The sequence below is a fragment of the Trachemys scripta genome, chromosome 10 (genome assembly GCF_013100865.1).
Source record: "Trachemys scripta elegans isolate TJP31775 chromosome 10, CAS_Tse_1.0, whole genome shotgun sequence".
Classification (NCBI taxonomy): Eukaryota; Metazoa; Chordata; order Testudines; family Emydidae; genus Trachemys; species Trachemys scripta.
Genome location: NC_048307.1, coordinates 64,916,382 through 64,940,704, shown reverse-complemented (window position 1 = coordinate 64,940,704; position 24,323 = coordinate 64,916,382). Strand labels below are relative to the sequence as shown.

The window sequence follows — 24,323 nt, the reverse complement described above, 5'->3', positions numbered from 1 at the left end:
TTGCGGAAATATTGTAATCTGCTTTTTATGGGATAAATCATACACAGTGATCACTGTTAAGAAATCAACATTTCGCAATATCTTTATTGCCCTCTACTTAGAATGGGAAACAATGGAAATGTCTCTGTGGGGTAACTGCTGGTAATTGTTGACTTTTTAACGGTAATCACAGAGAGGGAGATAAAAATACAGTTGAAATTCACCCCGTGCAGTGGTCTAGCACAAAGCCTATACAGCTCTTAAGACATTGGCTTGCTCCACATTGCACTGTATAGATTCAGACAAAATTTGTGATTAGTTTCTAGTACCAATATAAACACATCACAGCAAACTTGAGTGGTTTGTATGTGTCCATTTGTAACACACATTACAAATTATACACTGCAAATTATATACTGTTATTTCTATAGACCAAGGTTTTCAAAAGTGATTTTTGGGTGCTCAATTTGAAACACCTTAAAAAGGCCTGATTTTCAAAAAGTACCAATCATCTTTCTTCAGAAAACCAGACCCCTTTAAGGTTGGCCTTAACTGAAAACACCCCAAATCACTACTCACTTTAAAAATCTTGGTCACAATTTTAGCTGTGTGCCTGTATGTCTGCCTATGATGCTTATGCCCCCCCGGTTACATCACCCACTTACTTTTGATGTCACAAAGTTAACACTGAACAGCCTGCTCTTTAAGGTTGCCCCATCTCTGATGTCACAGTCTCACCACTCAAAAATGAGGTATTCATGGGAAAACAGTAGCAGGTGAATGCAAGATAGAAAAGAGGAGGGGACCAGCTAGTATTTTTTTATAATAATTAAAAACATACATACACATGTGGTCCTCTGGTCCCTATATGGGAACATACCCATTGACTTCCCTTGGAATTTTGCTTGATTCAATACTAAAGGTTCAGGGTAACATTTGAGGGTCTACAACATTGCTTGCAAAAGAATAAAAAAGGTGGCTAAAGTAACCCCCTTTTCTTCCCCCCTCAAAAATAAAGAGGTTTCAGTTTGCCCTCAGACTAAGCACAGAAAGGGCAATTAACAATGTGAAAGCAAAAGCCATCATATTTGATCTGAAGGGATGACCCTTTTTTGAGGAGAAAAGGATATCTGGTCTCCCTGAGAACTCATTTCAATGACCTTCCGGGGTCAGAACTTTCAATTATGTCAAGTTAGTTGAATCACATGTGCTGGTTTTGTGATTCAGGCTGGATCAATGCAATGTGCTCCACTGAGGATGACTATGAATTAATCAATCTCATTTCACTTAGTGGACAGTCAGTGAGGTTGGGAAGTAAGTACCACAAGATGAGAGATCATGCCTTTCATCAGCTGAGCTATCCAGCTACCCCTGTTTTGGTCCCCCCCTTCCCCCAAGTTAACTTGAAACCATGCAAAAATAATGTTAGGTGGCAGAATCCTAAGAGGGAATTTAACTGTCACATCTATTCAGAGTTGTATGTTTCATGCCAAATTGGAACCTGATGTTCAGTAATACTGTTTTTGACACTTCTGTGTTATAAAAGTAAAGATCCCTCCTTGCTCAAGGATGTCTATGACACTTTTGCCACTTCTCTTGCTGTCACTGCATGCAGCCCAGATGTTCCCTGCATTAAGCAGGGCATTGCCACAGCTGCTACTCAGTATAGAAAAATATTGGGCTCCAAGCAAATGTAGCAAAGAGCATCTTTTCTCCTTTGCACTGACGTTTTTGGAGGGCAATACCTTATGATGTGCATAAAAGATAAAGGAGGGAAGCTCTGAGGCTTAGAAGCAGTGGGCACGGTGCAATTTCTCTGGCTCTTGATCAAAGCAACACAGAGCTATTACTATCCATTTGCTTCCCCTCCTTCTAGAAAAATATTCCTTACTGAAAAATACCTGCCAGAGCAGCTTCTGCTGTACCCGCTAGAGAACTAGACTGGAAAAAAGAGTTTTTTTTTAAAAAAAAGAACAAAAATGCAAATGGAACACTGCCAATTTGAAATGTAGCTTGTCTTGGGGCTACATTGTGCCCTTCTTTAACAAAGGTGTAATGGAGAAGAAGGCACACTCCTCCCCTGTCCTTGTTTGGGCCCCCCTGACCTTGAATCGTGGTCTGGTGCACAGAATTGCTCCTGCTCTTTGTGTGAGCAAGTGGGGTCAGAGAGGGGTGGCAAAGAGGCAGAGCTTTGGCTCCAACCCCCCCACTTGCTAGTCAGAGTAGCTGACTATATATATGGGGAAGAATATATATATATATATATCCAGCATTCTTCCTGGATCTACAGTAATTTACTTCCCTTGGAGCAAGAGGATGGAAAATTCTGAGTGACAATTCTTTGCTGGAGTTGCTGCTGGGATGGAGAAGTTACACACCATTCCTTACACAGGGGCTGAGCCTGAAAGCTTATTCTAGCTTTATTCTGCATGATAAATATCATTTTTTTTTCTCCAGAGGTCTCCCTCCAAGAGCCTCTTAGAGTTAAGTGAATTATCCCTGCTTCTAACTTTCTCCTGTCAAGAGGTCAGGTAAAGAGCTGCACAAAGGAAGCCATTTGCAGTATATAAGAAAACATTTCACTGCTGCATATTATTGACCATCATCAACTGTCACATATTCTATTAACTATTTACACATAAATAAAGCTGGTCGGAAAACAGAATTTCCATTTTGCAATTAATTCCAATATGTCAACATTTGTTTTCATCCCAAATCTGGGCAAAAAGACAAATTAGGCAAAATTTTCACAGAACAAAAATTGCTGAATTTTTCTTATGTTGAAACAAAATGTTTTGCTCCATTTTGAAATGTCACTTTTAGAAAATATGTATTTTGTTGAAGTGGGCATTCTCCTGAAAGAAAGACTTATTTTGACAAAATCACATCTTCTGAACACAATTTTTTGTTGGAAATTTTATTTAACCAGCTCAAACGATAAAGACATAACAGCCTTTAAATTCCTCTCCTTTAAAAGTCTTACGGTACAGCACTCTTTCTCTGAATAGGGAATAATGGATGCAACTTCACCAGAAAGGGTCAGTCCCGCTCCCTTTAGGATCTATTGGGCATTACCAGAGTGACACAAGGGATTTCTATATAAATTGCCTATTGTGCTTCTCCTTCCTCTGACCTCTATCTACTTGTCTGTGCTAGTAAGGTCTTTGGAGCAGGGTTCGTCCTCCTTGGAAAGCACCTGGCACACAGTGGGTTTAACAGCAAATAAATAATAAGAATAATGAATAATACTACTGCTGCCTGGATTGACTACTCTGCTTCTGTAATAGAACAGAACCAGCCAGCCTGCTAATAAAGATTGAGTTTGGAACCACACCGATTTTCTGCATGTTACTGCTGAGCCATCTATCTTAACATCTGCAATCCTTATCAACCACTTAATTACCCAAATATTAATAGGAATGACCATTTTCATCTGGCATACCAAAAGTGATGTCGTACCTTTTGTTGTTTGAAACCATTGCCTCCCAAACAATATCCCTGGATTACAACATGTTTCTCCTAGCATCGTTATTGCTTCTGCACTGATAGAGACGTTAACAAAGGGCACTCATGTTGACCTCTGTTTGATACAAAACACAGAGAGCAGCCAGCCTGCTGGTGAACATACCGATGTGCTATCTCTGAGTGTGTTGACCTTCTGTTCTGTGCTGCCACTTTTAGTCCCCATCTGGGACTGAGTGCTGCAAATTGATCAGGAATGATACTCTGCCATGGTTGCCATCTAATCTGCTGCCACTCCAAACATGTTCATTACAGAGGGTGTCACTTTCACTATCAGGTGCTGTAGGACACATGTACATGGGGTGGTGATTATTATGAATAATAAGAAAAATGGGGGAGATTATGGTGTTTTGCTGAAGAATCTGGGGTGGGAAAGAGTGAGGGGCTAACTCTATGGCTGTCATCCCCCCCCTTCCCATAATTCTGTGAATGCCCCTCCCTTACTGTAGTATCTGGGCTCAGTATGGGAGAAAGCAGGTCAGGGTCACATAGATCCACAAGCCATTGACCCTTACGGAGTGGGAGTGCAGGAATGGTAGGGGCCACTGCAGCAACAGAAAGTAATAGCAGCCCTATTGCCAGTTTATAACCTATAGGGAGGATGTCATCTCATGCTTGTGGACTGCCGCCTATTCTTCTTACTGGCTATTCAGGATGGGTGCAGAAGGCTGGATTTTTCCTCAGGAATTATTGTGTTATTAATAAAAATGCAGCTTAGTTTTGCCAAAGTTCATTCTGTAATCTCCTAAATTGAGCATGCTCTTGGCAATATTCTCTGGTACTGAGATGATCATATTCTAAATTACTAAAATTATTAGCATCTCCCATGGCAGAGCTAACCTATATTTATTGATTGCATACATGTGGCACACAGTAATAGTAAGATCATTTAACCACAGCTTCTAAATATACGTTTATCCTTCAGTGTAGAAAATATGCTTTACCATTAAGTGTACAATTTGATGCTAAACCCCAGGGTTGTAAGTTTAATCCTTGAGGGGGCCCATTTAGGAACTAGGGTAAAAAAAAAAACAAAAAAACTGGGGATTTGTCCTGCTTTGAGCAGGGGGTTGGTCTCCTGAGGTCCCTCCCAACCCTGATATTCTATGATTCTATATACTGTACATTTTTAGCTACTAAGTGCATTTTCACAAAATACATTTTTTGTTTTTTTTTTGGTTTTTTTTACAAAAAGGATTTATTTTTTATGAACACTTTTTGCTTGAGCATGGGGAATAAACCCAAGGACACTACTTTCTTCCATGGATAGTTTTTATGGATACTATTTTATTTCAAGGTCTGTTTTTACTGGCAGAACGAATTAATTTTTAATCTATCATTAAATGTGATAAATAATACTTACTGGACAAAAAGGTTTGGAAAACAATGTTACTTTAGAACGTTCTGTATTATTTCTTAAGGCTTACAAAACAAGTACTTGGATATAATTGCTTAAAGCTGACTTCAAAAGATTCCGTTTCAATGCGACACAAGGTGGCTGCTGGCAAATATATAGCTCTCACCATCTTAAATATCTGCTTCTTGTAATCTGTTCTACAAGACTTAAAAATGAATAAATATGGTGTGGTAAGCCAGATTTTATGCTTAACCTGCCATACCTTGGAAACATGGTAATAATTATAGAAATGGCTGAAGTCTGTGTGGTGGTTTGTTTAAGTCAAGTACACCCACAGTGTTTCTCTTTTCCAAGTTCAATTATTAACTCCACTTAAAAGCCAATCCCCATGTGTGTGTTGACAAAAATCTCAGAAACATAGAAGATTTAATAGCAATACTTGGCATACATTTTTTTGGCAACATGAACTGAAGGACACATGAAATGGAGTTGAAAGACACACTTCCCAGCCCTCAGACTAGTTTTATCGAAGTCCAAACTCTAATGTTCCTTTATTTTGGCAAAATCAAAACTTACTGTTAGCTACAGAAGTGTTCTGGGTTTTTTATCAAGGTGAAAGCAGTTTAGATTCCTGTAATTTGTTCTGCATGCTGAGATATCATTCATTGTTTGCAGTAAAATTTTTATGATAAGATTCTTTGTTACATTGCTAAACCTATAAAATATATTGATATAATATTTCACAAATCCTAAAACTGATCTTCTGAACACACCTTTTAATTCAGGGTTCAAACCAAAAGATTATTTCTTCACATCTCATATTTATTTGGTAGCTTTTTCCCTTATCACAGGTCTAGCCATGTAAGATATTTTCCAATCTTTTTGGTCTATTCCAGCTTTTTTTTTTTTTTTGTCATACAAAAATCAAAGTACTTTAACTTTTTCAGTGACCTTATTCTAATAGCACATATTAAATTAATCAGAAAAATTAGAGGAAACCTAATTTTCTCCAGAACATAACCAGAGTCCAAGTATTGCTCCCTTTTTCATTTGTCTCCATGGAGGCTTGTTTATTCAAGTAATAATTTCTTGGAGCATCTTACTAATATATGTGATGGCAAAACCTAAGAAATTTGAGCACTTTAATTTTCTTAATGAAAATTGAGTTGAGTCTATTTTTTGACTATATCATTTAGGTCTTTTTTATTATTGAACTTTCACAGCAGCAAATGCTAAAAGGGCCTATTTCTTGATTCTTGGGCACAGCCCTAGCATGGATGCTAATTAAAGATGCTGCCAGAGATCCAGCCATTTGCACAACTTCACATGCTCCCTCTGCTGAGATGCTGGGGATGGCAGGTTTGGGAAGGGTAGTGGCAGACTTGCACCAGCAATGTGTTCCACGATGTTAGGGGGATTTTTAGTTGACAGCTTTTGCCCAGTTTCCAGCCCTTTTTTTCATTGAGAGGTGCAGACAAGCCAGATCTGATTAGAGAAAACAGCCCGTAAAGTGGAAACTCATGTTCCGTTTGACATTCCTGTATTAATTCATTTACAACTTTCCACAAAATTCAACTTTTGCACTGAACTATTTCATGATATTGGCTGATTTTTTTTAAGTTTGAAGAAAAATCTCTTTAGACATTTTTGCTTTATCAAAATGGGATCAAAATAATCCTCCTTTTTCTGCTTTAAAAATACGTTTGTGTTGTTGGGCATGAATAACTAAAAATGGCTGAACTTTACTTCACATTACTAATACTTACAGTATATTGCAATAGCACCTAAAGGCTCCAGCCTACTATTGTGGCCTACTATACCCCAAACAGCTATAATTTAATACTCTGATCCTGCCAACACTTATAATGGGCTGAACTGTGAGCACATGCCACAGAAGTCAAGCAAAGTAAAATTAACTAAGTTAACAATAATGGAAAATTTGCTTCCATTCATCATTATAAAAATTCTAAGACCCCCTGAATCCTGCAGTGAGCTTTGCACAAACTCATGTAGCCTGCTCACATGAAGATCTTTGGAGGATGGAAGACTAAGTTTTTAGTCATATGGTTACCACAAAGTCACAAAGTCCATATGTAAGTATGTGTACATTGAGTGCCCTCAGGCATCCAATATCTAATATTGATGCTCAGATGATATTTGCATACACACTTACCTTGCCAACTGCAAGCTAAATCCCATGTACACACAGTCTCCCCACGCCTGTTTACATTCACATACACACATCAGATCCTTGCACACCCATAGGGCACATAGAAGTTACTATACCAATTTCTATTAAAATCTACAGCTCCATGAGAGCCGACTAAACCTTCGGTTGTGAATTTTGCTGAGTTAAACAGAGTTACTCTGGATTTACACTGGAGTAAGCAAGAGCACAATATTGCACATTGAGGTCGCAAAGGGTTTAAGCCTAAGCAGAATTTGGCATGTTTTATATGCACCCCTCTCCTCGTGCTAAAGTAATCTACCCTGTATGCCCCCAGACACCACCCAGTAAAATACAATTCTGCAGATTCATCCACACGCTGCAAACACACAGGGCACAATTCTTCCCTCAGATATACTACTAATGCAGTTCACAATACAGTCAATGGTCATTGCACAAGCAATGCTGAGGACAGCATAGAGCCGACAGATTCCATATCTAATCGCATCCTATGCAGCTATGCCACCCGGTTGAACATTCCTGCTCAGTTATAACTGCACGAAGATTAATCCATTTATATGCTTTTTCAGACAGTGGACATCATGTAAAAAGAGCAAACAGATTTGTCCATTCCAACATACAGCCACCACTTTCTGAAATTGTTCCTATTTTTTAAATAAAGGAAATTCTATGCAAAAACAACACTAGTGAAGTGTTAGTGTTACTTGTGTAACCCTCTTGGGGTTTAGAGAGCATGGCTCCTTTAAAACCTTGTACTGAGCCAGAGGAAGTACTGGTGGTACCAGGAAGAGGAAGCGTTAGTTGTTCGAGGGGAGTGGAGAGAGGGTCAGCAACAGGGTGTGAATGTCTGTAGCTCCAGACGAGGGCTATTGCGAGCAGGCCCTCATGTCAGTGAAGCAACTGAGAACGAGTCTGAAGCCTGGGAGGGACAGAGTGGCCGACCAGAGATGCCCAGGACAGGAGTGAGGGAGCAATCACCTGAGAAGGACAAACTGGAGCTGGACCCAGTATCAGGGTTGCCCAGAGCTGTATGGGACCGTGTATATTGGGGCTCGTGACCTTGCATTGGGAATAAGGAGGGAGGCTGTAGCTAGCTAAGTGGGGAGGTTGTTGCTCTGTATGGGTTTGCAGAGAGCGGCAGAAGAGGGCACCGGAGGGGTTTGTTGGGGGAAATTTACTGGCACCAAAGATGACCTGCAGCACTCAAGACTCACTGCTGGACTGGAATTCTGCCCAAGACTCTTGAACCCTGAATGTAGATACACTGCTTGGCATCTGCCCTTTCTTATTGTGGTACCACTGGACCTGTGGATGTAACCCTGTTTTAGCACTTCTCCTGTCTTCCCCCTGTTGTTTTTCTCCATTCATTCCTCTGTAAATAAATATTTCCTTTTCCTATATTGATTGTACTATTCTGGTGTGTTTACTCTGGGGGGGTTGGAACAGGTGCCCCTGAGGTGGAAGGGAGTTTCCCAGGTGAGTTCCTGCGCATGCCTTTTCTTGGTTGGTGCTCCTGCTGAGTGAACTCCATCTTGGCCACCAGGGAGCTAGTTACACTCATAAGTGATAGAAGATTCTTTTTCAGATATTATATATTCTCTTCCCCATAAAAGGTCACTGTGTATATTTAAGAATCTCTGTTGGTCTTGCAGATATACATTGCTACACTCTTTTTTTTTTTTTTTTTTTTGCATCTAGGATAGGATAGGACTAGGATAGGCTTATGGTATTAATTCTGAAACTGCTTCTTACAGGAGTCCTTTTATGCTGTTTTATTAACAGTTTATATTTTTCATTTCTGTTTTGTTTTTACCAAAACTCCTCTCTTACATAGCTATTTAATTTCTTTTTTAAATGTAGGCTGCAAATTGTATTAATAACAACTTTAAGTATTACTTTCACACAGGATGGGATATTTGACTCTTGAATTATGTTAAAACCTTTTATTTTACACTTATGTTATATGAAGTACTTGTTAAACACTATTAAAATGAAATGTAATTTTGCTTTTCATCTGAAATTGAATTTTTCTCATAAGCTTTCAGAGAAATTCTTTTTTATATATCTAAGAGCTAAGTATCTAGTTGTACTACTGGATATTTATATTAACAGATCACAAAACCACCCTATAGTTTTCTTAATATTTTGCATTGTTATATAAATATGAATCCTTATGCTAACCTGTTAGTCTTCTTCTAATGTTTAAATTTAAGCTTGTTCTCAAGTCCCATTGAAGTCAATGCTCAACGTTAAGCATGTGCTTTAAGAGCTTTTCTGATTTGGGGCCCTATTCCACACAGTTCATCTCTAGCACATGATGGTAGTCTGTTTTCCTGCCTACTTATTAATATAAACACAGTGTGTCTTCTACTTACACTATATATGTGATAAGACATTGTATTATTCTTGCATCCATACACATTTTAGTAACATGTCATATTGCATATCTAACACTGTACATGAAAATGAATTAATCATAATTCTGATCATGTTATTTGGGAAATATTGTGCATTGTGTAATTATAATACATTCTTTAGTGCTGAATTTCCCAAACCGTGAGTCGCAATCCCCAAGGGTGGTCATGAAAGAGTACTACTGGGGTTGTGAGACATTGAGCCAGCAATAAGGAGGGGTGAGGAGCAGGATAGGGGAGACAAGGGTTCTGGAGGGAGCGTGGCCAGCACCCAGGTCCCGCTCTGCCTTCCTGGTCCTCCTGTTGGAACCTGCAGTAGCTCCCTTTGGTGCTGCCGGAAGCCTCGAAGCAGCAGTAAGGAGTTGGGGGTGGAGGGGGAGGGCTGGGGAAAGTAGAGGGTAAGGGCACCACGTGGATAGGGCAGGAGAAGTCAGGAAGGCTGCTCATGGTCCAATCCCAGGGCGGTGAGTAGAGACACATGCAGCTAGCTGCCGTTGCTGGGGCAGGGATGCCCAGTCCATGCCCTTCTGCCCGCTCTGAGCTGCAATGGCAACTCCTTCCTGGGAGGGAGGGAGGGAGGGAGAGGGGTGATGGGAGCAGGGTTGGCTGTGGGATGGGGGGAGAGAGTTGAGGTGGGGAGCAGGGCTGAAACATTTCTGTCACAAGAAATACCTGAATTGGGGGTCATGTTAACCTAGGTGAGGCCAAAGGGGGTCGTGGGCTGAAAAAGTTTGGGAACCATTGCTTTAGTGCATACACACATAAAAACGCTAAAGTTAAACATTACTTTAACTCTATATTTTTTGACTTGTGCTTAACAGTGCAGTCTTAATATTGAATTAACATAGTTTTTGCACAGAATATTCATTAAAAGATGTGGGAATAAATGGGTTTCTTCTTCATAAGAAAAAAAATAGACTCCACTCTCAGAAGATAACTTATTACATGAAGTCATAATCCTCTATTGAGACATCATACAATTACGTTGGTAACATTAGCATGCAATATTTATTATAAATAAAAGGGCCTATTGAGGCTTTCAACTCATTACAAGGAGGTCCGGGTGGATGACTTCACTGTATGAACACAGAGGAGTTAGGAGGGGGATAAAAGATTTATTTATACACACATATGTTCTCATTAGGAATTCTCTGCAACAACGTAACGGATACACTTGAAGGGCCATTACTCTTCTTTTTAACTATTTGCTATTTACATTTTGACTGGCTCTGAACATTTACTAGGAAAAAACAACCCAGTGATGAATAAAAAATAGTAATATAATAATAAGTCTGTTAACTATTGTACGGGAGTATACATCACTAGTACTAGTGAATTTGCAGTATTTTTCAAGACTCGGACGCATCCTATTTTTATTAGAGCATTCAATTTTGAGTGTTCCAGTGATCCATTAAGGTATGCCTTGGTGAGCCATAAAGCCACAGACACAGTGTCTTCTACATCATTTGTATATTAATGAAACACTGAGACACACCTTGAGATTTCTTAATGCTATATCATACATTTCATTTTCTCCCAGATAGGATTTTTGATATTTTACCCAATGTATCCTTTCACTATGAAAATTAATTTACAGTTCAAACCCAACTGGAATGTGTAAAATCCACCAAGAGCAATTTCTTGTGTTCCAGTCTCAGATCTCTCACTGTCATCTCACTATCATCCCAAGCTCTATAAGAACACTCGCTCCCCTCCCCCGTTCTCCATCAGAGCTGACAACATCCCCCTCCTCTCTGAGACCAGATCCCATAATCATGAGGTCATATTTGACTTCTCCTCCTGCTGAAAAGCCAAGTGGAGAGGCAGAATAAATAATCAACAAAAAATTATAAATAACAAGAACTAAACCACGTTTATGAGTACATGTCTAACTGAGTAACAATGGCATCTTATTATTGTCATTCTTGTCCTTTTCCCCTTTCCCCTATCTTGTCCATTCAGATCCTAACCTGTTTTGTCATATTAAATTTAGCTTCTATGCTCTTTGAGACAGATTGTTTCTTCACTAGTTTATTGAGGTTCCTAACACATTTCTTGGCATTTCAGTTAGAAAGAACAAAAGAAAAGAAAGAAAGAAAGAAATTATTGCACTACAAGATTAATAAAATATATGTATTCTGGAAAATATGGCTGAGTACACTTATATTCTCCAAGCACTCACTTAAGGTCTCCCATATCTCATCCCACAGTTCTGTAGTGACCTAACAGGTCCACCACCAATACTATATGGCCAGTTACTGTATGGACTGTAAACTTTTGACATAGCAGGATGGACTTCAAAGTATTTGCTTTTCATCTTGGATTTACATGCAGGCTGTGCAAAGCTTTTCATTGTGTTTATGTAAGTTGATTGCTAGAGAAATCTTATTCATTTTTTGAAACAATGAAAAAAAAATCTTATCACTTGAAAACCTTTTCCATTAAAAAAGGTTTCAGTGGAAAATTTCCAACTGGCTCTTGTTGGAATTGACCATGCTGGACCTTCCAAAATTAACAATTTATAGGTAAGTGACATAAGAAACTTCCATTTCCTATGGTTGTTAATATCATATTTTTTGAACTGACACACAATAATGTCTCCCATTTAAGAGTAAAAATACTTAGTATGCTATTTTTAGATAAGGATGGGAATAATTTAGATTCATGAGTCTCTAGAACTGCATCACATGGCAGAAAATACATACATTGTATTAATTTATTATGATAGAAACAGTGTGGAATGAGCATGGATCATCAAGAGTAATAAAACAAAGCAGTTTTGAGGAAGTTCTAACTCAAGAAATCCAAAAGTTTCCCTTTGGTAGATTTTACTTGGAAATGAATTACATTTATGAAGCAAGCTGAAAAGAATGAGCTTTGTAATTTATATGAAAACTTAAAAAAAAACCCTCATTAGCAGACATAGTCGTATGGAAATAAAAACTGTAGATTTTCACTCGATTCTTTTGGGACTTGGTTTATGAACTCTGGCATGGCATGTGACAGAAAATCATTCTGAAGTGTTTCCAAGTTATCATTTTAAAATTCTCTATTTCAACTAGCGTGTGCTAACGATGCACAATAAAAAATGGGTTTTTAGAAGCTTCTGTTGCCTACAACCACCCCTTTCAATCCTGCTATTAACTCTTTACCTCCCCAAGAGTCCAATCCAGCTCCCATTGACTTCAGCGGGAGCTGGATCAATACAGTTGTTAACTTCAACTACTGGGCAAATATTGAAAAGTTAGATAATTCAATGGGGCTTCCAATTTATTTTCCTTTGAATCTGCATTGTGTCAGGTATAAAAATAGCCTACTTTTGTTTCCATAATGGGTTTTTCAATGCAATCTAGGTGGGTTGGGAGATTCACAATCTGACAAAACAAATATTTCCTTTTGCAGAGAGAATATATAAGTTTTCCCATCTATCACAAAAAAGTCTCAGAAAGCTATTCAGAACCCAGTGCACGTTTCTTCCTCTTCACAACTCATTTTCCCTTTTTTTGTGACAACCTAGGCAATAATTCACAGCTCACTGGGTCTCCTAAATAACCCCCTTTATATTTACATGGTAGGCATTCCCCCATTACCCAGCAGGATTCAGCTGTACTGGCAGGCAGTCATTAGGCATTCTTAAGGCTTTGGAGGTTTAACATATCCTCCTCTAGTTAGTATCTTTTAAAAAACTCTTGTATGGGTACCTTCTCTACAAATAAATAATGAATCTTGACAATTTCACAAAAAAACATAACTGTGTCATTTTGTAATTTTGAAGTGTTTCCTCCTTTGGGTCTCATCCAGACTCCCACATAAAGTCTTTAAAACTCAGAAGCATTTCATCAGTCTGATGATTGTTATGTTTCTTCTTTTTTTGTTGGAAATTAAATGAGCTACTTGAGTGACTTTGCTGAAACTTTTATAAGTGTACACTTGCTCGCCTTATGTATTGCAGTTAATTTAATCCAGCATTGTTCAGAAGTCTGGGAAAGAACAACGCTTTCTCTGTTGCCATACGAAAAAAGCTTGTTAGAAGCCAAAAATAAACTGGAATAAATAAAAAGAAAAAATGATCGTGAGAAAGAGGTTTTGTCTAATATTGCACATAGTTGTCACTAGATAGGTGTGACCTAGTGGTCTGAGCAGAACACAATGAGTCAGGATTCCTGGGTCAGAAGCTCAGAAGCTGATTTTCTATGACTTAGAGAAAGTTGCTTAAGACCTACCCTGCACCCTTCATTCATATGAGTCAATTTGAGACTACTCAAAGTAGAGGCTGCAGGATCTGATAATTTCTCTGCCTTACTTCCCTACATGTGCACTGTGGGAATAAGACTATCTCACAGAATTAAATAGTAAATGCACAGTATTATTACTGAGGGTTTAGAAGAATAAAAACATAGGACCTGATTCTCACCTGAAACACTACCACTACTAAAGTTTTACACTGTTGTAAGCCCTGATTTCAATAGAGAAATACCAGCATAAAGCTGGAGTAATGCCATGGTGAATCTGTTCCAGAGTGTGATTAGTATTGAGAACCTTAAATTCTGGGGAAAATCCATAAACTGATTTGTTTACTGCACTGGTGAATATTTCCGACTAACACATCAAGACAAACTATAATAGCATAAAAAAACTAAGAAATTTGATTTTCACTTGAGAAAAAAGATTCAGTTATCTTTTTGATTTGCAGTTGCCTTTTTCTCTTTATAATAGTATAAATGTTTAATTGTGGTATATGATTCTTTGATGAGGACCAAGGGCTTCATTATACCAGATCCCACATGTAATATTGAGTATTATATTAGATATGCTTTGACTAAAGAAGCAAAGAGGCAGAACCAGAATAATTATAGTTTTCCAAGTAATTCTTGTAATAAGACAGGCAATTTGCCAGCAATTTCTGTGGTCAAGAAGTCATGACAGAATGGGATAAGGGAAATGATGTTAATTAATTCTCAATGTCAATGCTAACTATTACCAAAGTTAGCAAGAACATTTTGAAACATATAAAAATCAAGACATTCATGGAAGTGTGTTTACCACATTACAAAGTAACAAGAAATATTACCGTTGCACACAGAAACAAATACCTTTATCCCACAGCATTTGACTGAAAGGAAGGTTGCTAATCTAAAGTGAATTGCATAGAGTCTTTTCAGTCTATTAAAGAGCTATTCCTCTTTTTTATTATATTTTTGTTATAGTATTTTTTACTTTCCAAGGTGTTAACTTGCACTGTTAAAGTTTCTTTAGGGGGTAATCTCACAGTTTCAATTGAGATACTTTGATAACAATGTTTCTTTTAAACTTATTATTTGTGTAAAGTTCAAGCTAATAAAAGTAACTTACCCTATTAAAAGAAATCCTGGAAGCAGAACAGCATTTTAGGATGCTAATTGCTCATGTTACTAGCCATCCATGAAGCATATGCTGAAAACACTCTAAAGGGTTTAGTAATGCTTCTCTAAGTCATAAATCTTTTACAGGTACAATTATGTGAGAACAGCAATAGGAAAAGCACATTAAACATCTGGAGTCAGATGGGTTTACTGAAGTAAAATTACAAAATTAAATTTAGATGAACTTAATTAAAAAGAGGATCCAATTTAATATGGACATTCATCACATTCTCATTGAAATCCTTTCTTGCCTCAAGAAAATATAATAAAGTTTGAATACAAAAGCTGTATAAAGGCTGAAATGAAGTGTGAAAGGATGGTCAAATAAAGAAATTCAATAACAAGGAAATCTCCCATCCCCTTTTCAGACATACAGACAGACAGACTTTAATAGCACAGATTATCTATTTTTTTAAAATTAGTAATAATAAGGGAATTAAACTGGTAACTGTAGATGTTCTAAAGGTCATTATTCTTATAGCTCCTGCTATACATGGTACATATATTGAAACTGTAAGCATGGAAGTTTTATATGTAGTTTTAGCATGTACACAAATGTGTACTGAATTTTATCTAATAGCAATGGGAGTTGCACAAGCAAATCTGAGGGCAGATTTGGCCCAGAGACTCATTTTCTAACTTTACCTAATAGCAGTTACATCTTGAAGTGTTTAAAATGTTGTTTTCTTGTCCTTAAGTAGTACTTGGCTTACTTCCATTTCAGTCAAAGGTAGTATTACCACAGGACTGGGCCTTACATGCCCTGTGATGGATTTTCATTTGCTTTAATTCAGAAATAACAAATGAGACTCCTTTGCTTTCTTTTACTGAATCATTAGAGCTCTCTTTTTCCATGGGTAAAAGGTCTTGTAGTTCAGCACCACCTGGCCTTTGGTTCTCACAGGTTCTCCACCTCTCAGCAGCAGCACTGACTTGCAGGTCCCCAGGTTACAGTACACCAAGAAATCAAAGAGTGATACAGAACAGTTTGTAAAGCTTCTAAAATTGTTACTAGGATCATGATGTTTGCCTACACAATAGCCTTTACAATTTGCTGTTCAGCACTTAATTAGATTTTTCATGGCTACTTGATGAGGCAAGGCACTATTAAAACTGTATCTTTTTGTTTCTAATAAAGAAGTATACTGGTCGCCTGGGCCCTGATGTAGATATTGTTTTTCTCTAGGGACACTCAACATGTTCCAATTTTACGAAGTCACTCAACAATAATGAAATTTCATCTGCAGTGAGGCTTCATAATATAAAATGATATCATGTTTACTTTATTATATAGAAACCTGTATGTGATGGATGGGAATGTGGCAGACATGACTGTTGTAAGATACCTCTTCTTAATAATCGGTAGTTATGATTAAGCTGCAAGATTAATGACAGGAAACTGTGTAAAGGAAATGCTGGAAAACAGTTTCAAATCCAAACTAGAAGTCATTTGGGCTATATTCTGTCATTTCTTGGAATACGCAATAATGTTAAGTATGAAAAGTTTGGATATGTTTCCCCCTTAGTGCTAACTTTGTATATAGTCTAATACAAAATGACTTCACTGGTTGGAAGAGCAAATTCAGGTGCATGACTTCATTGGGCTGTATCCTGCACAACACAGGTGGCATGTGCTGCACACAAAAACATCAGGTAAAAACTGGAGAGCAGGTCAATTATTCCCCTTCATTAAGGAGAGAGCTGCTACACAGCCACCAAGTTAATCCTCTCTAGTAGGCGGGGGTCAGGCCAAATTGGGAAGTACTTTGCCAAGTGTCTTATTTGCATATTAAGGATTATGGGCATCCATTTGCTGTCCACTCAGCCCCCCCTTTCTTCACATCTGCTCTTGAGAGTAAAGCAGCTAACATGCTGAAGACTAATTTTGCCTCCTTGTGGAGCCCTGAGACCTTGCCTGGTCATCTAGACTGCTCAAATTTGCACCAGAGCACAATCTTGTACTCTCTGCTCCCAACAACTCAAGGACCAGCGGAGCCAAGGTTGTTAACCCTAGTTCCAGGCATTGTTGCAAACACACACTGCATGCCAGGGGAAAACTGGCACGTTTGAGGGGTTTGAGGTGCAGCATCTCACAGAACTAGGCCTAGTACAAACAAATTTAAAAGAATTTGTTAGCGATTTTCAGTGTTAGGCTAAGTGTTGCTATTTCTTGATCTTATTTAGGTTAAGAATGATGTAAAATTTAACTAATAAAGGAAGAACAACAGCGGTACATGTTTTATATATATTTTCATTAAAATGTTATGGCATCTATACTAGTTTTATTTTATAGTTACTCCTAACCTTCTCTCTATTGTTCTGTGTATACACACATGCTGGTAACTGATATTGGTTGCATTTGTCACAACGTACAGTAAGGTAACCTGTGAACTGGTACCATAATGGGATACCTATCCTACATAGTTAGAAAAAAATACATACAACAATAAATATTGGGTCTGGTTCTGCAATCATTTTACATACAGTACATCCATTCATGTCAATGGAAATGTTAAATGCAGACTGACAGCATGATGGGACTAAACATCTCCATCCCCATCTAAATGTCATCAAACCCAGTATTATAATCTATAGACCAGGCATCCCCTACATACTCCTGCACCAAGGGTATTTGAGGAGTGGAAGGAATGTGTATGTCAGTCAGAGTGGGAGCTTGGGGGCTGCTCTAATTTATGAGACCTAGCTATGGTTATAAGAGGCAATATGACAGCTCAGAATTGCTCTGACCCCTCTCTGCTATCAGTTGAGAATTTCCCTTCACCAGGATAGGTCTTGGCTTTCACCTTATAGCCAGAAAAAGTCTGCTTTTTAGTTCTCAGGAGCACAGAGGGTGTAGAACAAGACTGAGAATATGGCTCAGTGTCTGGAAAGTCAGGTTACAGTTATAATGACAGCATTAGACTGGGAAGGTTTTGGTAGGTTTTGTCACATTTGCCATTTCCCCTCCAAGAGGAGAAATGTTGGAGGTCATTTTATTGCAGGTTTCAGAGTAGCAGCCGTGTTAGTCTGTATCCGTAAAAAGAACAGGAGTACTTGTGGCACCTTAGAGACTAACAAATTTATTAGAGCATAAGCTTTCGTGGACTACAGCCCACAGGTGATCACCAATCTTGTGGAAAATGGATGCGTTCTCCAAAATGCACACCATTCCAGTTCAATAGCAATGCCTTTTGAAAGCAACTACTCTAATACAGTGGCCTGATTCTGTCCTGAGCATAAATAAAGAATTCCAATTTTCCCTTGTAAACTATCAATTATTAATTATTACTATGATGAAAACTGCTCATTACTTTTGTTGTTCAGACTGTCATCAACTGTTGTCCTATCCAGTAATAAGCTACCTTATCTCCTTGTGACGGTCAAAGAGAACTATTCATCTTATACGAGTTTGCTTTTAGTGCAATTTAATATCTGATAGTAATATTATAATGCTATTTACTGTTTTATCTTTAGATCTTACCACTGAGAGCAAATGTGAAGATCTTTAAACTGCTGGCATCAGTGTTCCCATACAGGCTGGCATGAGCTCAGGTGGGTGATCCTGCCAAAAGTCAGAGAAAAATATTCATCGGACAGATGATTTATTTTAATCATGCTTTCCCAGTATCCACAGAAAGCGTGTTTATATATGCCTGCTGCAGGTTTAATGATAAGACCATTAAGGCAGATCTGAATGCAACACACCAACTTGTTGACTTTTTCAGGAACTGTGAACATGAATACTGATTCCCAAAGGGCATTTTCTATAGAGAAATTGTCCTTTCATGAATGCAACAAAACAATCCTACCAGGAAGAATAACAGTGCACTGCATGGTTAGTTTTAATAAACTGTATTAGAAAGATGGTCAATGGTGTGGGGCGGCAGGGGGGTGGGGGAGGTGGAGGGAGAAAGAAAAGAAAAAAAAAAAGCCAGTGGCCAATCTAAGATTAATGAAGTGTACTATCAAACACAGTTCTTAATTCTAGATCTAAGATGCTTTGAAGTTCATGGAAATGTGCCTCCTAGTAATTCTAATATGGGATTATCTCTCCTGACATCAGAAAAATAATATTCAGAGATGGCATTTAAGAGCTGACTTGTACAAAAGCACTTTAGGGGCAAGCAAACTTGTAATTTTTACCATATGCTGAACATTTTTAATAATACTATTTAAGTTTCTACACACACACAAAAAAAAAGAAAACTAAAAACTCTAGTAAAAAGATATATTGAAAAATATATTTTACTTAACTAATTTGTTGAATTATTCAAAATAGCTTCTGTTTAGGATGCTGAATTTCTTGACAAAATGCAACTAGACTTAAATCGAAAGCAAAGAAGAAATGGACTTGACAAAAAAGAGACCATTGGATCATCTGACGCTTGTCTATTCTCACATCATGATAATTATTAATTTTCATAGTGGGCACCAAATTCAAGTTGCAATATACAATAATAGGCAATCAGGAAAGGACTCTGAAATATACATAGTATATTTGAAATTAAAAAACTACAAAGAGCTATAGTTGATCTTTAGACTTGTATAGCAGATCTCCACAGTTCTTTCTTTCTCTATTGTTCAGGCTCCCTATGAAAATATTATCATTTTTTACTTTGTAACAAGTCCTTTCGGGTGAGATTTTCAAGGGCAGCTAAGAGACCTGGGTGTCTAATTCCCTTAAATGTTTTTGAAAATCCCACCATTAATGCATTAGATAGTTCCTTATGTACCAAACAATTTCCCAATGCCCTTCACATTAATCTACACTTAAATCTTTAAATTTTCACACAATAGTCTATGATCAAAGGTTTATTCTGATAGTTTACTGTATAGTTAACACATTTTTTTAAAATTACAATTAAAGTGTTCCCAGCTTCTAATACTCAGAGAACTCTTTGTAAATTAGATCAACTTTAACATGACAAAGGTGTCTGGACTTTTAATACCTTTGGACAGGGCCGACTCCAGGCACCAGCGGAGGAAGCTCGTGCTTGGGACAGCAGATTCCAAGGGGCAGCATTCCATCTAATCCTTTTCTTTTCTTTTTTTTTTGCACTTCACCGCTTTGGCTGCCCCTGCCGGTTTTTTCTTTTTGGTTTGCTGCTCCCGCCGCCCTGTAGGGGGTGGAGGAGGGGAGCGCCCTGCAGCAAGCCGGGAGGACAGTCCACGTCCTTCCCTGCCTGCAGACCGGAGTGGCGCAGAGCCCTCCTGGCAGGTGGCGCCTGTGGAGGGGCCGCGTGGCAGCGCCCCACTTAAGGAAGCCCTGGGGGCCCCCCTTCTCTCTCCCCCCCCGCTAGCCAGGGTGCGTACTCCGCTGCCCGGGGTCTGCAGGGCCAGGAGTCCCCCTGCACCCACGCTCACGCCACCCCGCAGATATTTTGTTTTTGTTTTTTCTTTCCTTCACCGCTTGGGCCGGCCGGTTTGTTCTACCCCCCACTCCGGCCGGCTGGTTTGTTCTTTCCCACCCCTCCGGCTGGGGGCAGGTTTGTTTCCCGCCCCCCTTCGCCACTCTGGCTAGGGGCAGGTTTGTTTTCCTCCTCCCCTCTCCCCCCCCTTTGCTGCTCCGGCCAGCCCGGCGTTTTTCGCTTGGGGTGGCAAAAAAGCCAGAGCCGGCCCTGCCTTTGGAAGAGCATTCCAGCAAAAGGGTGCCGGAATTGATGGTTTAGTAATTTAAGTATCAGTTTTGGAATACCTCAGTGACCTTAGAACCATAGCTTCAGATCCCAGCAGAGTTCATTCAGCCCTCACATTTCCCAAGGTAGATAAAGAGCAGTATCTCTGCACAGTCTATTAAGGCAAATCATCTCTTACATTGTATACTGCTCTTTGTTTTTGCAGCATCTGTGTGCACATCTGGCTGTGGTTGTGGTTTAAATATATATATGTTTCAGCCAAAAATACTGATTGTTAAATCAGTACTTGGTGTCAAATTCATAGTACACAAACTGTTATATATAGTTATATAGCTATGTTTATACCCAGTTATATAGATCATGGCATATCTTAGGTATACAAACCAAAAGTGTGATATGCCAAGAGGCTGCCACAACTCACTCATTCTCACACGCACACATAAATGCTGCATTCTCCTCGCACATTGTCAGAAGCAATTTCCATCCAGCTATATTCTCTTGCACAAAGTGCTATGAAAGAGTTCACTAAAATGAAGAACATTTTGAACTCCTGTTAGTAACATGAATTGAATTCTACTTGGATGACGTATAAAGGATGAAATTGTGCAAACTGCACGCACGCAGACCTGGACTAAGGACAGCAGAGTTGTGCTGCCTCCAGAGTACCACTGGGAAGAATTGTGAATCGGGAGGAACATTTCTTCCCTGAGCAATTTGCTGTGCCGGCCACCCTTTTCAGTGGTACAACGTACCTTCCCACCCCCAATATTCTAGGCCAATTGTTCAGGTATTTGGCGATGTTCCCACCGTCTTCAAGCCCCTCATTACCCCTTTGGGGTGATGCACATCCCAGGAACACACTGAGGTAGAAGTCCTTTCACTCCTTAAATTCAAGAACTGCAGTTGTGTATGGCTTTTATGCACAGGGCCCAAGGGAGGAGGGAACAGAAGCTCCTTGTACATACCCCTCCCACACACACCCATATTAATGCAAACCACAGTATGACCCTAAATGAAAACGTATCTTTATGTAAGTTGCAGATGAAAAGAAAAAGGTGAATTAATTAATTTAATCTAGCCATGGAATTACAGTCCTCTAGCAACTATTACAAATCCACACCATGTGTCTCAGTGCTGGATTGTATATTTAGATCTCTGAGCTGGCTAAAAGATTTGTAAAATCACAAGTAGGAAGAGAACACGCGGTTTACTTCTCATCTTAGAAGGCTCCCATGAGTTGTTTTTTCTTGAAATGTGGTCATAGCCATACCTAGGAGGAAGTACATGAACAACTGATTCACTGGGTTGAAATCTTCCACTTTTTTCATGACTATGCTCAAATTTAGGGACATGCAGGCCTGGATGTGTTAGCAATCCACTGCACTTTTGGGAGCACAAAGGGATTTTCAGTGCATTTAATACAGTTTTGATCAGAAGCTGCAGCTTGCTGCAGAAACACATAAGTTATATTGGTTTAAGGGGCAACAGATGTACAAGTTTCAGTTTAGAATAAAGTACTTGGTATTGGAGCTGAGAGAAGATTGGTATCTATGTTGCAGAATGTAAAGCATGACTTGATGCATAAAAATGAACTCAAGAGCCAATGTATTCAAAAGCCAGACTGCATGAAATCTTAAAAGCCAAGCCAGATGAAACCTTAAATGTAAGTTTATTTTCATTCCCCTCTTTCTCTCTCTCAACCAAATCCACAGAGTGGTCAAGGTGGACGCAAGGGGCACGGAAACACAGCATCACTTATTAAAATGTCTCCTTGCCAGGCCAGCCTATCCATAGTCAGATTGGGCTGATGTGCCAAGAGAAGTGGAGAGACCCTACAATGTGGGAACAAAGTGTAGTCATCTAAGGGTTGGGGCAAGGAGTTAATGTAGGCATTTTCCTCCAAACCGCCCCCCTACCCCCGCACTGCCCAAAGTGCTCAGTGGATCTCAGTCCCATTCTCTCCCTGCTCAGCTCTGCTGTGGGGCTGCAGTCAGGATGTGGGAGAGTGGATCCCTACTTTTCAAGAATGTTGATGATTAAGAGTGAGGGGTCAGATATTGGATCTTCCCTAATTATCCTGAATGGAATATTTGGCTCAGTGGCCATATCCTATCTCCCAAATTACACCAGTGTTCACAGCTGGTAACTGGGAGGGCTGATTTAGGGCTGTGTGGCCAAAGGTTCCATCTTCAGCCATTAAAGAGAAACTCATCCCAGTTCCCAGATCTTGGAGAGCCATTGTGAAGATGCTGTATCTTTGTTGGTCATAGATCTTTGAGACAGGTAATGGAGAGTAGATCAATGCAACTTTTTATGTTACATTTATTTTATTTTTTAGTTGCTTTACTCCAAATTTCATTGTTGTTTCTGACACTTCCAAACACATTTTCTAGCTGATTCTGGAAATTAAGAAAAGTTGGTGTTTTAATACTATCACTGAATAAGTACAACAGGCCTAGAAGACTTTTCACTTCAAATGCAATTATTAATTTTTGTATAACATTGTTCATGCAAAAGTATTATAGAACACTTTGAAGTCAGACATAAACTTTGCTGTGTACAATAAGCTATGTACAGCAGGTTACAATGTATCAAAGACAGGGCATGCATAGATGTGGTAGGACAAGCATGAAAAAGGGTGCAATGACCAAGTGACAGGGAAAAAAGCATCAATAGAGATGGGCACAGAATGTAAGGGAATTTGCAAGCCAATGAAGGATCTTAAAGGTTTGGAAAATTTTCTCTACTGGAAAATGGAATGGAGAAGACACCATTCCAAATACTGATGATAAGATGAACCATCATAGTCTGGATAACTTATAAACACAGGGAGACCTTAGAGAGGCCACAAGAAGGAGGACTACACTTGTCAAGAGGAGGAGAGAGGAAGAAATGCTAAAAGCTTTGACAGAAGAGTGGTTGATATAGTGCCTGATGTGGATGATGTTATGGAGCTGATTCAAGGCAAACTCAGAAGCCTGGGAGATATGAAATAAAAAGAGAGTTTGGGGAGAATTCGAACACTTGTGTTCCTGAACGAAGGGGTGAAGGTAAACCAGTATGAGAAATGGAGAGAATGTAGTTTTGGTTGAAGGTATTCTTATTAATGAGAAAGTAATGGAGTTTGACACAGTTTTAGCAGAACCAGAGATTGATGACACAGAAGCAGAGAGAGTAAAAAAGGGACCAAAATTATGAAGGGAACAGAGATTTAAGTATCATCTTTCCACAACTGACATCCAAATGTGAATTCAGAAAGGAAGTGGCTATGGGGAATAATGTAACTAAAAGAGTAAAGGGGCCCAAGCATAGAATCCAAAGGAGCCCTTTGTGCAGGAATCCATTAGCAGAGGATTTTACATTCCAAATCACAAAAAGGAGCAGCTGGTTACATTGAGGCAAATCCCGGACAGCAAAGTACCTATGACTTTAGCTGGTTAAGTTGTTGTGGCAGGCTGCTGTCTCAGAGCACACCTCTTCAAGGCACAGCATGGCCAGGCAGGCATGCCATCTTCAGTTTCCTCTTGCTTCTCCCAAATAACTTGTTCACAGACCAAATCCTTCCCCCTGGTTAAGGGATTCCACAGGCCTATTTCATGGGGCAGTGCAATGTAGGGTTACCATATTTAAAAAATAAAAAAAGAGGACACTCCATGGGCCCTGGCCCCGCCCCATTCCCAGCCCTGCCCCAACTCCGCCCCTTCCTGTCCCTTCCCCAAAGTCCCCACCCTAACTCCCCCTCCTCCCTCCCAGCCACGCGAAAAGGGCTGCCCGAGCGCTACCGGCTTCACGGTTTGCCAGGCAGCCTCCAGACCCTGCGCCCCC

The 24,323-nt window shown here is 39.3% G+C and overlaps 1 protein-coding gene across 1 annotated transcript in view; it reads right to left on the bottom strand.

Annotated features, from left to right (window-relative positions):
• SEMA6D (semaphorin 6D) overlaps positions 1-24,323 on the bottom strand; it is a 303,107-nt gene that overhangs the window by 153,012 nt on the left and 125,772 nt on the right. Inside the window, exon 2 of the mRNA XM_034783797.1 lies at positions 18,344-18,424. The gene's annotated coding sequence lies outside the window, so the exon portion shown is untranslated. The remainder of the gene's footprint in view (positions 1-18,343; positions 18,425-24,323) is intronic.